At 52.3% G+C, this 15,391-nt stretch overlaps 1 protein-coding gene across 1 annotated transcript in view; it reads left to right on the top strand.

Annotated features, from left to right (window-relative positions):
• Positions 1 to 1,407: 1,407 nt before the first annotated feature.
• The window catches only part of DAAM1 (dishevelled associated activator of morphogenesis 1), an 86,642-nt gene continuing 72,658 nt past the window's right edge, over positions 1,408 to 15,391 (top strand). Inside the window, exon 1 of the mRNA XM_088539328.1 lies at positions 1,408 to 1,496. The gene's annotated coding sequence lies outside the window, so the exon portion shown is untranslated. The remainder of the gene's footprint in view (positions 1,497 to 15,391) is intronic.

Consider the following 15,391-nt stretch of genomic DNA (forward strand, 5'->3'; position numbering starts at 1 on the left):
GAACCGAGTGAAAGTCCGTATATGCCTTATCTTATGCAGGGAGGTTATTTCAGAGCATGTGGAATTCCAGACATACATCAGCAGTTCAGATCACTACGCTAATTTACGTGAAATGGGAACCCCTGGAAAAGTGATTTATTAAACCAAGGATGACAAGCAGAAAATGGTGGAGCTTGGGAGGACTTTGCCAGGCATTTTAAAAGCAGCTGGGACACTGATCTGGCTCATCCATGGTCACCCATGTCACCAACCTGATGAAACTTTACCTTCATCGATCATCCCATGGTGCCCACTGGGAGGGAATATCAGTCTCAGGTTCTTTGGTTACTTTTTTCCAGATGGCTACGGGTTTCCCCCATCTTGTCTGGCGTCCCATATTAAAAACCAACCAACCAAAGCTCTGTGACAAGGCCCCCAAAGCCACCGCGGGGGTTCAGGACAGTCTGTGGCAGCAATATTGCTGCAGGGGCCTAGAAGGGCAGTGGGTGCTGCGAGATGGGGCTCTGTTCCCTGTGCTGGGGACGCTGCTCCTGCTGTGTGGCAGTTTCATGGGACAGTGCCCTCCGCACACATGTCACCATGCTCCCCTGCATGGGACTGTGTTTCCTGGGGATTGGGCTCTGCTCGTGACGCCCAGGGAATTGCTCTCGTTGCACAGGGCTCTGCTACCCGTGCACGGGGCATTGCTGCTGCTGCATGTGCTTGTGCTCCCCTGGCACAGGGCTCCTGGTGCATGGACGCTGCTCCTGCTGAGGAATTGCCCTCCTCGCACAGGAGAGCTGCTCCCCGCGCACGGGCTCCGCTCTCCCTGCCCGGGCTCCGCTCCCCGTGCCCGGGCTCCGCAATTCGTGCCCGGGGCTCCGCTCCTCGTGCCCGGGCTCCGCTCTCCCTGCCCGGGCTCCGTTCTCCCTGCCCGGGCTCTGCTCCTCGTGCCCGGGACTCCGCTCCCCGTGCCCGGGCTCCGCTCTCCCTGCCCGGGCTCCGCTCCTCGTGCCCGGGCTCCGCTCTCCCTGCCCGGGCTCCGCTCTCCCTGCCCGGGCTCCGCTCCTCGTGCCCGGGACTCCGCTCCTCGTGCCCGGGCTCCGCTCTCCCTGCCCGGGGCTCCGCTCCTCGTGCCCGGGACTCCGCTCTCCCTGCCCGGGGCTCCGCTCCTCGTGCCCGGGGCTCCGCTCCTCGTGCCCGGGACTCCGCTCTCCCTGCCCGGGGCTCCGCTCCTCGTGCCCGGGCTCCGCTCTCCCTGCCCGGGCTCCGCTCCGGCCGCCCCGCACTACAAGTCCCAGCAGAAGCAGCAGCAGCGGGGCGGGCCGGGCCGCGCCGCCGCCCGCCCTATCAGTGCGGCGGGGGATGATGTCACGCGGGCCGGGCCGTGCCGTGCCGTGCCGGGCCGGGCCGGGGCGGAGCGCGGCGGCCGCGGCCCATTGTGGGCAGGGGCCGGGCGGGCTCCGCGCCGCGCAGCGCAGCGCAGGCAGCGCCGGCAGGTTCGGCGGCTCCGCACGGTGAGTGGCCGCGCTCCTCAGCGAGCCTCATTCTAATTCATTCATTAATTTAAAAAAAAAATATTTTTTTACGGTGTGGGGGCGGTTCCGTCCGCAGCGCCGACGCCGCGAGACCTCCCCCCGGTGCCCGGGGACACGGCGGGACACGGGGGGCGGCAGCGGAGCGGGCTGGGTGGGCGATGCGGCCGCATCCCGACCACCCTGTGCCACGAGCGGGGCCGGGGGGCTCGGGCGTTATCGGGGCATCCAGCTCTGTGCCCCGTGCTGCTTCTCCGCATTGCTCAGGGCTCTGCAGCCATCGCCTTTATTTTATTGTATTTTTTTTATCCAGAGGCTGTTTCGATACCGCTCTCCCGGGCTGGGCGCGCTGCTAGGGCAGGCTCGAGGAGAAGCCTCGCGTCCCTGCGCGGCCTCAGCCGTAGGTCTCACGGCGGCGGGTGCGGGTGCAGCCCCGCAAGGACGAGCTGGCTCCCCAATCGCATGTTCTGCACGAGGCCCCGCGCCGCAAACAGCCGCTAGCGCCTGCTGCAGCCGCCCGCCGGCGCGCGCACGAGCCAAAGTCCAGGACCTCTGCTCTCTGCCAAGCGTCGCGTGGTGACAGCGGGAAGCCTGGATGCTTCCTGGCCTTGGCCAGTGCCTGGGATGTCCCCAGCGCTCTGACGACGGTACCACCCGTTTTTATTTTTCGGGATTTGCCGGCGAGCAAGGCGTGCGTGCCGCTCTGCATCCCGGCCCCCCGCCGCCGGCAGGCAAACAGGATGGGCGAGGTGTAAAATTGGTGCCGAATCCGCTCCCCTGGGCTCGAAGCGGAGTCACGCCGGTCCCAACCCAGATCCTTATCTGGGTCTTTGTTTTCCGCGGGAGGCAGCAGGAAAGGGCTTGCACGGCCCGCCGGCTCCTCCGGCCCGCACGGGCCCTCGCACGCCAATGGGAAGGCGTTGGGGACGGCCGGGCTAACTGGGTCATGTTTATCTCTCGTTTTTTTGCTTCTGTTCTTTGTTTTCTCTCCTCCTGAGCCGTCGTTGTTACTCTTGCTTTGCAGCCCAGCAATTCCTCCTTCAGAAAAATGCAGGGGAGGTGCAGAGCTTTCCCGGAGCTGAGCGCCTCACAAGGGCTGTTTACGTGCTGGTCGGTTCTCCCGCTCGCTTCACGCTTTGCCCGCTCTGTCCCGCAGTCCCAGCTTGCTCCTCGTTGGAAAACCAGTGCAGGGCAAAGCTACGGAGCATCAGAGCCAGTGTTGGGTTTTGTAGGGGTGAGAAGGCTCTTTGCTCACCAAATGCAACTGGCAGGCACCAAATTCCACCCCAGTATGTGGGATTTAAGGTTTAGAAGGGCAGTTTTTGAAGAATCCTGCTTAAGCTAGGATAGCAAGTTCTGCTGATTAATCTGTTGAAGTCAGTGGTCTGTCCGTTTGTGTTTGTAGCAACCCAATGGCCCTTGGCTGATGTGCGGGCACAACCCAGTGCATGCCCAGGCAACACGTGTATCTATCTGCTGCACGTATAGCCTTAATGTACAGCCTAATGCATGTATAGCTTAATGTGGAGGAACGGTGGTGGTCTGCTGCCTGCCTTCCCACTCCCTGGATATGCTCAGAGCCCTTAGTACAGGGGAGCTTTTATTTCTGAAATATGAATAAGTGAAGCTTGCCTATTTATACGAGGCTCTGGAGGAGGCCCGCGGGGCCGGCCGGGAGGCTCGCGAGGCACTGCAAGCATTCCGGGCAGTAAGATAAGCAAGGGCATCCAGCTGTCATCTCTGGAGATTGCCCAAGCTGCTCGACAAGATCTCTGCAGGCTTCTCACGCTGCTCGTGCTCTTGGGTTTCAGCCTCGAAACTCTGGCAATTAAATATTTCAACTCGTCTTCGAAAAGCCACCGTGGGTTGAGGCCACGGAAGGCAGAACATGCTCATTCTGATGTGACTGAGTGTGACTTAACCAGAGTCTTTAAGCCGTCAATTATTTTAGAAAGCGCACTTTATTTAGGTAAAACTCTTTCAAGAGGGAAAGGGAAAGATTGCATTTTACTGCTGTGTTGTAAAGCTTGCATGGATGGACCTGCTTGGACAGCTGTTTATTTGCAAGTTGTGGTAGTCTGATGCTCTAGAATTCAAATCTTGTCTGTATTGATTCTTCTTTTTTTTTTTCTCTCTTTTAAAATGATCATATATGTACTTCCCGCTTCTGCACTGTGAAAAATGCCAGTGGTATGTTGGAGAAAGAGGTGATTTGAACAAAAGTGTTGAAGGTCAAGGAAGATATAGCTAAATGTTGAAGTCTGATCCTCATTTCTTCTATGTATGGCTTAGTATTTGCTTCACTGTACTACAGTATGTGAGAAAGAACGGGTAAACGTGTAGAAGGGAGTTAAGAATGCCAGTGCTACCTCTTCTGCATATTGCATTAGTGTCTGCAAGTGTCATATACTCCATTTAATGAAAAGCACAGAGGGTCCTTATCACCTTTGGAAACACGGGGTGTGATTTTGCTGCTCGTCTTTGATTTTGATTTCTTCTGTCTGTGTTTTCCTTCATCTCGGACAGGTAGCAAAGGAAGTTGTACCAGTGCCGTCTCCCTTTGTGCCCACCTGCCCTCTCAGGAGGACTTTTGCACTCAGTATTTCCTGCTCTTTTGCAGTGCTGTAACATTTTGAAATAGGTCCTGGAGCTCTGGTTTACCAGAGAAAATCCCTACTCAATGAGCCATGAAACTTCCTAATCTTTGTGGCCACCGAGAGGAAAACGAGGAAGGCAGGGATGGGAGAAAGGGCTGTGCACACCATGAACACGGGGCTGGTTAGTGGGAGGGCTTCGTGATTTCGTCCAGCAGTGTTTTGCTTGTTGGTTGGTGTGGCCCAAACACCAGGCATCCGAATTATAGCTAACCAGATTATGGGCAAAATTGCCTGCAAATCAAGCTGCGGTTTCTTTTTAGTGAAATTAGGTGGGATAGTTGGGGAAAAATCCCACCCTGCGCCGGGATATGGAGCCACAGGAGCTCTCTTGCTCTCCCTGCAAATCACCAATCATCATATTTTATTAATCCTTCATTCCGCTTTCCAGCCCTCTGGCTCTTTTTACATATTTGCTACATGTGGGAGCTTCCTCCTGTTTGGAGTATTCCTACATCTAGACTAAAAGAAAAAAGGAAAGAAAAGAAAAAAAAAGCCACTCCTGGCCTATTCCAAATGGTTGGATGGGCCCGAACTAGACAGTCGTTCCTGAGTCACTGTTATTTTGACTCAAGAAGTTACACAATAAATCGCTGCTTGTTGACGAGTTGCCTTAGCAGACTCTGTACACAAACTATCACCTTAGATGACTGGCAGGGCAGTTGCAGTGGACTAACGTGTTTGCTCCCTTGGTGGCTCGTCCAAGGCGGCAGTTGCAGCGCCGCAAACCTCTGGTCACTTCCTAAACCACGGGAGCTCAGGTGCTGAATTTGCCTCTTCTCACCCCAGATGGTCCTGCAAGACAAGTTGGTGGCGTTGATGCTTTGCTTGGCACTGAGCAAATACAAGGGTGAAGCTATGAAACGCCTAGGAAGAGGAAATCCCGTGTTGTTTGGAGGCATCCTTGTCTTGTTGAACCTGCTCCAAAGCATCCCCTTGGGAATGGGGTGATCCCTCCTTGGGCCAGCTGGGAGCTATTTCCTGGCGCAGGGAGGGCCTGAGCAGAGCAGCTTCCTTCCGACAGCGTCGGGCTCCACCGCGGGGCCTTACAGATTATTTGAGTTATTCGCCGTGCCAGACAAGTGGCTTCATGTTTTGCCTTCTGCATTCCTCCGGATGAGCATTACTTAGCTATGCGCTCTGAGCTACGTGTTGCTTACCTGGATCGTGTCCTCCATGTGTGCATAGCTCAACTGCCTTCAAGTCCGGGCTGTCCCTCTTTGGGCTGCTCAGTCAAAGTTCAAGTATTTCAAGAGGAAGGAAGGTGAAATAAATGCGCAAAGGGCGGGGTGGAAGAGTCGCTGAAGCGTCTGGCTCTGGGTGCAGCGGTTCCTCGGTCATCCCTGTTTTGCATGGAGAACGGAGGGGATGGATATGTATCCAAGGAATGCTGTCACCTCGCTGTGTGCTGTCTGCTGGGGCGTCTGGTCCTCTGGGCTCTCTCATTGACGTCTCGCCTTCCAATCCAACTGCAATAATTAGCCAGATGTTTACGGATTGCACATGGAGGGATGCAGACCCTGTCACTTTGGGCACCTGCGCCCCTCGCAGTGTGTCTGGCAAGGCCATGTCCGTGTGTCTGCATGTGGGCTGTTGTTGGGAGAGCTGCTGAGGGGGACCACAAGTTGGAAGAGACTCTTTGGAACATATCCTGGAAATGGGAAGCTTTCTATGGGATTGGGAAGGCGTTTACACTGTGGCTGGATGATGCTCTGTTGTCCCTATCAATACCCCACCTTGCCCCAAGGAGTGATGCTCGTGAACTGAACCAAGCAGCCCAGTTTCCATCGTCTGGATTTGGGCTGGGTTTGTTATGAAGGCTCCTCATCCCTTCTTCCATGAGCGATCCCCCGCTGGAAAGCAGTCGTGGCAAAGCTCCAAGTAACCCAGTGACATCAGATCAGCGGCGAGATACAGGGAGGGGGAAGACTCCATGAATTCACCTGACCTGTCCCTGTCCTGCAAAGAGCAGAACTAAGCTCAAGGTGCACTGGGATCTGCAGGTTCCAGTTGCTCCTTTCTGCCTGTCCTTCACCTCCAGCTCTCATCCTAGGCCAAGAACTCATCTCCATAGCAGTGTGCTGGGCTGCTGGCAGGTCATGCCTCGGGGCACTATGGCAGGAGTGTCCTTCAAATGCTGATTTCTGGGAGGTTTTGCATCAAGCACCAAGAGCTGGGCTTTGTACCAATATGCAAAACTTCGTTAGAGAGTTTGGTCGCTTGAGGAACTCATACAGGGTGCTGGTTGCCTCAGCCCGTGCAGGGAGCGTGTATCTGCTGGCCTTTCCAGGGGAGGTGTGGTTGGCACGTGGGGCATCCTCAGCAGCTTTGGGGTCGAACCTTTGAGCGTAGAGATGTCAGCAAGCAGGAAGGAAAGTGCACGCACCCCTTCGGATCAGGAGCTCCAAATCAGGAGCTCCACTGCAAACATGGAGAGATCACAAACTGCGGGGCAGTTTTCTGGCTCAGCAGTGTTGCATGACATTTAGTTCAGACTAAATTCTGCCCTGCTACTGCTCTTCACCGTTCCCTTCCTGCAGAGCTTCTCAAGAAGGTGGGCAGGAGCTCCCTGGAGTTGCGTGTCCACCCGACATTCACCTAATCAGGAGATTTTTGTAGCTGCATGTTCCTGCCTTGACCTCAGCGTCCTTTACTGACTGAGCGGTTCTTGGAGGAGCTCTGAACCCTTGCGTGCCATCCTGGAGAGTCTCTGCTCAGGCTGTGCTCCGGTGCAGCCATCTCCTTTAAGGATGCTTACGTGGATGTAAGTGCCTGTAAATCTGTTTGTTTAAAGCTTTCCCGCCCGTGACGGCCACGGACCTTTGGGCTCCCATTCCTTCACGTTGCAGCTCCTGGAATCGGCAGCACCTTCTCGTCTGAGCCAGGCTGAGCGCTGTGGAAGAGGAGATGTGTGGGAGGTTGGGTGCTCTTGCTCCGCCTGCCTTCTGCACGGATCTGATGCAAACGCAGCGTTTCGTAGGACACCCGGTTTGCTGAGGGTTCTCCCTCTGCACTGGGAGTGTCGTGATGCAGTCGTTGGCAATGGAGAGGCCAGAGCAGGATGCTCTCGTCTTTCATATCACATCAAGCCTCTTGGGCACACGGTGATTTCAGGAGCTTTGTTTTGCTAGGTGTTGTGTTCCCAGCGTGTATTGCATGCATGATTCTCAGCTGCGTATTGCATGCATGATACTTGGCAGCACCAGACACCCTGGCATTCGACCCCTTAGACTTGGAAGGGACAAGAGCAACCTCCCTGAGATGCCTGGTCAGCTTTTCTCATGGAATTACGCTCGTGTCAGCAGTCATGAGACTTAGCCTACTTAGCCTGCCTTGGGAATGGGTAGGGTTAAAGCTCTGGGGATCCCAGGCTGTGCTTGGAGGTGCCAAGTGAGAGTTCGGCATCAGAAAAGCTGATCTTGCAAATCCTTCCTGGGCTCTCTGGCAGATCATGCTAAGAACTGTTTGAACTGCTCTAATCCCTTGTGCCTCCAGAACAGCCTTGTTTACAAGAGGCGGTATTTCAAACGTGTAGATCCTGTCACATATTTTGCGTAAGTCATTTGCTTACTGAAACTTGCTGGTTGCAAGAGTTTGATTTTAAGGCCTGACCCAGCACTCTTCTTTTTAACCTACCCCTCAGTCCAGATGCCTCTTCCTCATCCTGACATTAAGGAGGCATTTGGCAAAGAGATTGAACTCTCTTGGAGACAATTTGCTTCCATTTTTTAAGCTTCATCTACTTTTATTTTCTGTGGAAACTGTTGTCTGGCTGGTTGCATATGAAAAACCTGCTGGCTCTGGAGCCACCAGAGAACTAGTGATTACACAGAGCAAAGGGATGGCAAGAAGAGCTTTCAGAGCATGCTAAATATTGTAATCCCTACAGTCACCTTTTGGACTTGCAGTTGGGAATGAGCCTTTTAATGTTCATAGTTTTCTTAAATTTACATTTGTATTAAAAGCTGCTCTTCCATCTACCAATATTTCAAGACATTTGCCATTCCCTAATCTCAAGAGGTTCAGTGGAGCTCAGAGCTGCTTTTAAACTGTAATGTTATTTAGAGTATATTGTCATAAAATTGTGTCATTTTGTCAGTCTGCCTGCCAGGACTTTCTAACAAGGGTCCGTAGAGCACAAGCATCTCTAGTTTGTCAAACTGTCCTGCAGCTCAACAGGTTTCAATATTCTGCATGAGAAAAGGAGGGTAAAAAGGGACTTAGGCTCAAGGTACTCACTGGGCTGATTTGCAAAGACTCCCTAGTAATTGCATCATGTGAAACTCTGGCTTTTGCATTTGGCGTGAGCCTGGAGGAAGTTATAGACGCGTGAAGGAATGGTGTATTATCAAGCTGTAGCAACAGGGAGCCCATGTATTTCCCCAGCAAAGCGATGTGCCAAGGGTGGTATGTGTTCACCACACTGCTGGTTGGAAAATTATACACACATGCACACACACATTTGACTCTTCAGTGAAAACCCCAAAATATTTTGACCTAGAACCAAGGCAGTTTGAAGGAGAAGTGGCGCTGCTTTGTCCTGCTGTGTCTCATTGGCGGCTTCACCCTCCTTTTTTTCTTCTCTTCTCCTCACACTTCTGTTTTGGGCTGCACCTTTCGTGCCAGAGGTGCCCAAGTATCCAAGGTTGGGCTCCTGCAATGGGCTGCCATGGTGCATCCCACAATGTTCTTGTTCTGGAAACTTGCCTATGTGGGCAGTAAGGAGAAGAATCCATGAAAAGTAGGTGCTCGTTTTTCCAGGAAGAGAAAACCCGAAACGAAACGCGTTTGGCAGTCTTCATGGCACGTCCTAATTTCGGGAGGACGCTGCTGTCCAGGCTCTGGGCTGTACTTAGTGCTGGTAATTACGAGTCTTCTGGAAGTGAAAGTTGGAATTTGTTTGTGCCGACGCTCCCGCGACTGCCTCCGCCATGGGGCTGGCCCTTCCCCAAGGGCTCTCCAGGGTGGCACCACTGTGTCCTTTGTGGCAGCCCTTGCCCATAAAGCCCTAGACCACCTTCCTCTCCAGCACTTACGTTGCGTTTGACCCAAGCCCGCTGCAGCATTTGAACCCCTGCGCTCCTTGGGGTGCAGCTGTTCTGTTTGAGGGAAATTGCCCTGGATTTGGGTAAAGGAAAGAGGCCTCCAGCAGTGCCTACCCCAGAGCAGGAGTCGGGCTCTTTCACAAGGGCAGAGGGTTGCAGCCCAGTGGCTCTTTCATCGCTCCTCTCACCACTGCTGCGGCTGGCTCTGCAGCACTGTCATTAGCCTGCCATGTAGCTCATAACGAGCTGTGTTTGGAGGACAGCTGCATTTTCTTGTTTTCCAGTTCTTGCATAATGCTTGGAAGGAAATTATCCCCACTCTTTCCTTTTTAATCATTGCTTTATTTTCTTACGTGGAGTTCTGCATTATTTAGCCTTGCATAAAGGTGCTGCTGGGACGTTAGGTGTCCGAAGCCGTTCATCCACGGGAGCAGCATCCCTTGCTGCCCACCCGGGCACGGGAAAGCTACGGCACGGCTGCTTCCCGCCGTGCCAGCTCTTCCCCTGCGGTGCTGAGCTCCGGAGATGCCGTCGGCTCCTCGGGAGCAGGCTCCGGATCGCGCCGTGGTGCCAAACTCGGATGATCTAACCCAAAGCCTATTAAAAGCCCACAGGATTGCGTCTTCCCCTTCCTCCTTCTGCTTCCTCCCTCCCCTCGGTTTTCAGCACCAGATTTCGGAATAAATCATGTAGGATGTGATCACACAGGAAACTTGCTTTTTTCTCCCTCTGTTTTTGTTTTTTCTTTTTTTCAGTCAAGTTAGGAAGTGGATTGAGATCTCCGGGGTTTCAGGTCTATGCCTTTTAATCACAAAGGTCTCCATCCTTTCCACAATGTCACTTGTGAAACGATGTTTCCTTGTCCAGATAAGCTTTTCCCCTGCTACTCCTGACTCACAGAAACAGTAACTGCTGGAAATGCTCTTCAGGAAACCAAAATGGATGGCGATTTTCTGCAGAGCAAGAAGAAAAATGTTGATTTGATATATGTTAGGCCTTTTTTTTTTGTTCTGCTCACTACTTGATTCATCTTTTTCATCAAAGCAAATCACACTCCTTGTCCTTGCAGAATTCCTAGCGATTAATTTGTTGCTCGTTACAAGTCACGCTCCCAAAATACTGCATTCCTCCATGCATCTTTTATTTCCCCCCCTCCTTTGTCAGCAGGAGCTTACAGAGTATAATGGGCAGATTAGCAACTGTATTTGTGGAATAACCCATCTTTGTGCAGGTCTGGCTGGAAACCAATTAAGCTTGTCTTGATCTCTAAATGAGATTTTTGTTGCATGTCTTACCCAACTGCCTTTTGCGCCCATTGACAGCGAGTGGGATTAGAAGAGCTGAATGTGTGAAGATGGTGTGCTGGGTAAACACAGAAGTGGTGGTTGCAGGGAGGTTCCCTCTCTGAAGATGTGTCTAACCTGCTGCCTCTTTGTGCAGTTGCTTTGTAGCTCCTTTCCTTGAAACCTGGGATTAAGTATGTTGGTTGCTAATGTGCAAGCCCTAAGGACGGTGCAAACAGCTTAAAGTTCGATGCAAAAGCTTGCTGAATAAACGGGAATCTTGCAGGGGGCTTCATTAGCGTGCTGGTCCCCAGCCCCTTGAAATGTAATCCCGCAGTGGCAAGGTGACCTGAGGAGCTCCTGGTGGCTTTGAACTGGGAGCATGAGGTGGCTAACTGGGGTTGATGGCTGGCCTTGACTCCCTGAAGGTGTCTCAAACTGAATGTGGATATTCCCCTGATTCCCTGTCTGCTTTTCAGCCTGGGAAGTCCCTGCAGCTCCCCAGGCTCTCTGCTCTGGGGTGTCCTTGGGTGCCCATGACACCAAATATGTCCTGTCCCACCTGTGCTGGTACCAAAACAGTGTTTGCTAAGGGTTGCTCTGATGCTCCAGTGAAAACCAGTCCAGGAATTGTGCTGTAGGATGATATTTTTGAAGAAAACCCACCTGATAAAAATGCGTTTAATAAACTGTGCCTTCAGGGAGCCTGTGTACCTCATCCTAGAATGCTTCTGCATCAGGATAAGATTGCAGAGCAGTTGGATTTGTGCTCTCACCGTTTTGAAAAAGGGAGGTAGGGAAAGGCTTCTGGATTTCTAAGGATTTTGTTATATTCACCTTCCTTTGTGGGGAAACAGAACCTAATGTTGTCTTTTGTGCATGCCCAGTGCCTCTTGCATACCCAAGTGCCAGGGAGAATGATGGAAAAGGAAGGAGAGGAAGGAAACCTAAGGCAAAATGTGCTCTTTTGTTTAAAAGGGCTCGGTTTTCCCCAGTGCAGCTGCATCACCCGCATCACACCAAGGGGCTGATTGCTCCACTGGGCAGTGGGTTGCTGGTGAGATGGTGGCATCTCATTAAGGGGACGTGACGACGGCACATTTGCTGCAGGCACTTCCCTAGCACCATGGAGGAAACCTTGCTTGTGCTTTGCTCAAATCCTCTCTCCTAGACCCGCAAACCAGTCTACCATGTGTTCCCCACGCTTCACTCTCCATCACTCCCTTCTTTAAAATCCGAGAGCTCTTCAGTGACTTGTGGAAGTGCTGGGGGATTTTCCTGTGGGTATAGAAGTGCCAGATAAGAGCCCTGCAGATAAGGCTTTAAGGACCCCCCAGCCGGGCCGCCCGCCGCTTTGGAGAATGCCAGTGTCCCACTGACCCCAGGGCTCCGTCTGGGCAACCAAATTGAGTCGCTCCCCGGCGGGGAAAATTTAGGTCAGCGCCGAAGTCCGACAGACCTAGATCCAAGCTGCAACTCAGAGCTGTAAATGTCTCGCTGGATGCAATAGCGAACGCGCCGTTCTTGAAAAATTAAAGCTGTCGCTAGAACTAAGGTGGTTTTCGTGCTTTGGCGGGGGATGCTTTGGTTATGGAGATGATGGGGCTGCACTGTACTGCCTTTGGCTCGATTACTGCTTTGCTTTTCTTGCAGTGTTTGTGACTGGAAAGCTAAATAACTTAATGCTGGTGAGACAGGAAAATCCTCCTAGCCAGCCATGGCCTGTGCGTAGCCTTCGCGCATCTCTCCCGGGCTCCGTCCTGCTGTCATGAGTCAGAGCTAGAGCTGCACGGGGATTCGATGGGACACGGCAGCTGTGCCCAGTGCAGATACTGTTTCCTGGGAAAAATGTAAAAATAACCATGTCTTGGGCCGTGTTTTTGATTTGCCTGCGTCCAAAGCGAAGGAGTCGGGCTGTGAAATGTTATGGATGGAAATCAGGCAGGGAAAAACAAGCATCTCCGTGGAGGCGGTTCTGAAGCAAAGGTCTTCAAGAAGATGAGGGGAATGTCCTAACCTTACTGCTGTATCCACAGCGGAGCCTGTGCAGCCTGGGGATGCTGGTCCTGCCATGGCATGGGATGAACGCGGTAGGGACACGTTGGAGCTGGGCTCCGGCGGAGCCTTGCAGCCTGCAGTGGTCCCTGTTCCCTGGGTTTCTCCTCTCCCACCTTCTCAGCCTCCTCTTTGGGTTGCATTTTCCCTTCTAAAGCTTGGCAGGAGCAGATCTGCTGAATAGCGGAGGTACAAGGAATAAACTTGCGTGAGAGCCGGTCAATGGGAGATGTAAACAGGCTAGTTCAGTCGGCGGTGGATGCAAACTGCTTTGTCCTCTGCTTGAGTTAAATGTGCCCTTTAAATTGTGGTTACAGAAGCCAACTCCAATCTCGATTGTGCAAGATGGGCCAACACAGAGCGGTCATCTGGCTCCACATGGACCCAGGAGGAACGAGTCCCACTAAGAGGGACAGGGCTTCTCATGGCCGAGACTGGTGTTTCTGTCTCCTGCTAAGCCGTGGTTAGTGTTGTTTGTGTGGCCCAAATAGATTAAACAGTGTTTGCACTACCCATGGCAGGCAGGATGCCAGATGCCTGTGGGGAGGTCTCTAGCTCCTGGATTCGGGGGAAGCAGATCTTAGAAGCAGGGGGACACTGGTGTCACTATAGGCATTCTGCACATTTTAAAGGTTTATGGCCATGCTGCAATGACCTATGTGTAACTGGAGACCTCAAGACAGAAAAAAAGGGCCCTCTCCACCTTTGCAGATATCCCAGAAGTAGCAATATGTCATTTATGGATGCAGAAGAAATGCGGTTGGTCTCCTTTACAGAATCGCAGAACAGTTGAGGTTGGAAGGGACCTCTGGAGATCATCGAGTCCAACCCCCCTGTTTGGACTGGAAGTGCAGGGCCTTGAAGAAGTTTCAGTTGTTAAAGGTGAAAAGGAATTTAAGCACTAGTTCGGGCATTTGATATATTAATCTAGCAGTGCTGCTTGAGGACCTGTGAGCCTCCGATGCTGTTCAGCAGCAGTGAGCAGAAGCTGTGGCCCTGCTGGTGCTCCGTCTGCCTTTGCCTATGCGCTCTGGTAGCTGGTGGGTCTGTGCTGGCTTTTGTCTTTCAGATGTGCAATAGCAACTGGGATTCCTCTTCTGGGCTTGGCACTGCAGGAACCCTAGAAAGACATGACAACGGGTCAAAAATGTTAATGCATCTTCTCAATGCACAGCAGTGCCAGCTTCAAACCAGAGAGTTGCTTTTTCTTTGCAACTTTATTGTGGGCTTCAAAATAGCCAAGAATGCAATTCTTCGGGCCTGCTTTAAAGAAATGCAGCTTAAGGGTCTCTGTTGTAAGCAACTTTGAGGTTAAGTAGTTGGTGATAGTATTTTAAGTGATTGGCAACAGCGTTCGCTCTGTGCAAGTGCTGAGCTTCGTAATTGCTCCTCACTGTTTGCTTATCTGTAATATATGACCACACTTATCCTTGAGCGGCTGGAATTAAATCCCTTATCTGCGGGTGTGCGTTTTCCGGGCCGCGTGGCCAAGCCTCGCGCTTCCCTCTCTTCCGGGCTGCGCCTGGGCCGCAGGAGCCCTGGGAGACAGCAGGAAGTGGGAGCTTCCTGGGAAAGGGGGACATGGTTGAATGGTTTTGCAGAACCTGTTGGGGGGGAAGAGTTGGGCTGGTTGAACTTCTTAAATGAAGGAGTTTCCCTTTTCTTAACAATAACAACAACAACAAAAAATCCAGTGACTTGAGTGGATGGTGGAGTATTAAGCTTGACTTGGCTTTTACATACAGGAGAAGAGGCAATTTTCTAGATAAAAGTTGGCAGTCTTTACCCTTGAAAGATGAGCGCTCTGGCTTCCTTTGTAAGTGAGGTTGTCAGTTAGGGAAGCTTGGGGAGGTGCTTTCTGAGAGCATCAAGGTTTGTGCTTTACGTGTGCCTCGGAGCAGCTCCGGACTGCGGTGCCTGCCCACACTGCGGAGTGCTGTGAGACCTCATCCCCAACCCCTTTCACTGAAAGCCATGATATTTAAACAAGTACAGTCAGAAAAGTGTCTCCTGGAGAGGGTCAGAGCCACCCAGAGGAGTGTCCCTGCCCCTGTATCCTTGCTTAAGAGCAGCGCTAGCCAGGGCTGGCTCTAGACCTTTTCTCTGCCTTTCTGCTTCGGCACGTGAGCTGCTTTCCAGGGTGTGAAGAAGTCCATATTTGCTGATTGCATATTCCTAAATGACACCTTTGTGGTTTGACCTTCATGTGACTTCAGCTTTGAAGCTCTGAGTCTATTCTGTATTGCTTTGGATGCGCACGAGTAGCAGCTAAAGTGAAATGCATGGTGCTCAGAAATGAATACGGGCTTACGTGCCTCCCGTGGGTACCTGCCCAGAAATGTCAAGAGCGCAGAGCTAATTTTAGATGTGCAACAGAGAGCGATTGTCCCTCGTAGCTGATGGATTCCCAGCAAGCCAGGAATTCAACACTTATCTCCTTTGATGTGTGCTTTTCTCTCTGCCTTTAATTCATTTCACTGCTTTCTATTTCAGCCTTCTCTTCCCATCACATGAACGCGCTGCTGTCAGGGCCAGGCGTGGCCCCGTGAGCTGGTGTCCCCAATCTCACGAATATTTATGATTAGAGTGATTTCCGAGACAGCACAATTGGAAAGCGCTTGGAGCGGACAGTCAAGAATATAAGAACGTGCGTAAAACACACACGACTTCTCTCTTCCTGTTGCATAAGCTGATAAAGAGTTTATTGCACTTGCATCCTTTCCAGCTCATAGCTGTGGACTTTGCACTGTTATTTATTGTGCCTTCAAAAGCTATGAGCTGTGACCAGAGCCCTGCATGCGAGCCAGACGCGCTGGGGTCTCTGCGAGACTAGATGCGTT

This window comes from Tinamus guttatus, unplaced genomic scaffold (assembly GCF_059628265.1).
Source record: "Tinamus guttatus ecotype Peru unplaced genomic scaffold, ASM5962826v1 Tinamus_guttatus_pri_ptg000048l, whole genome shotgun sequence".
NCBI classification, from domain to species: domain Eukaryota; kingdom Metazoa; phylum Chordata; class Aves; order Tinamiformes; family Tinamidae; genus Tinamus; species Tinamus guttatus.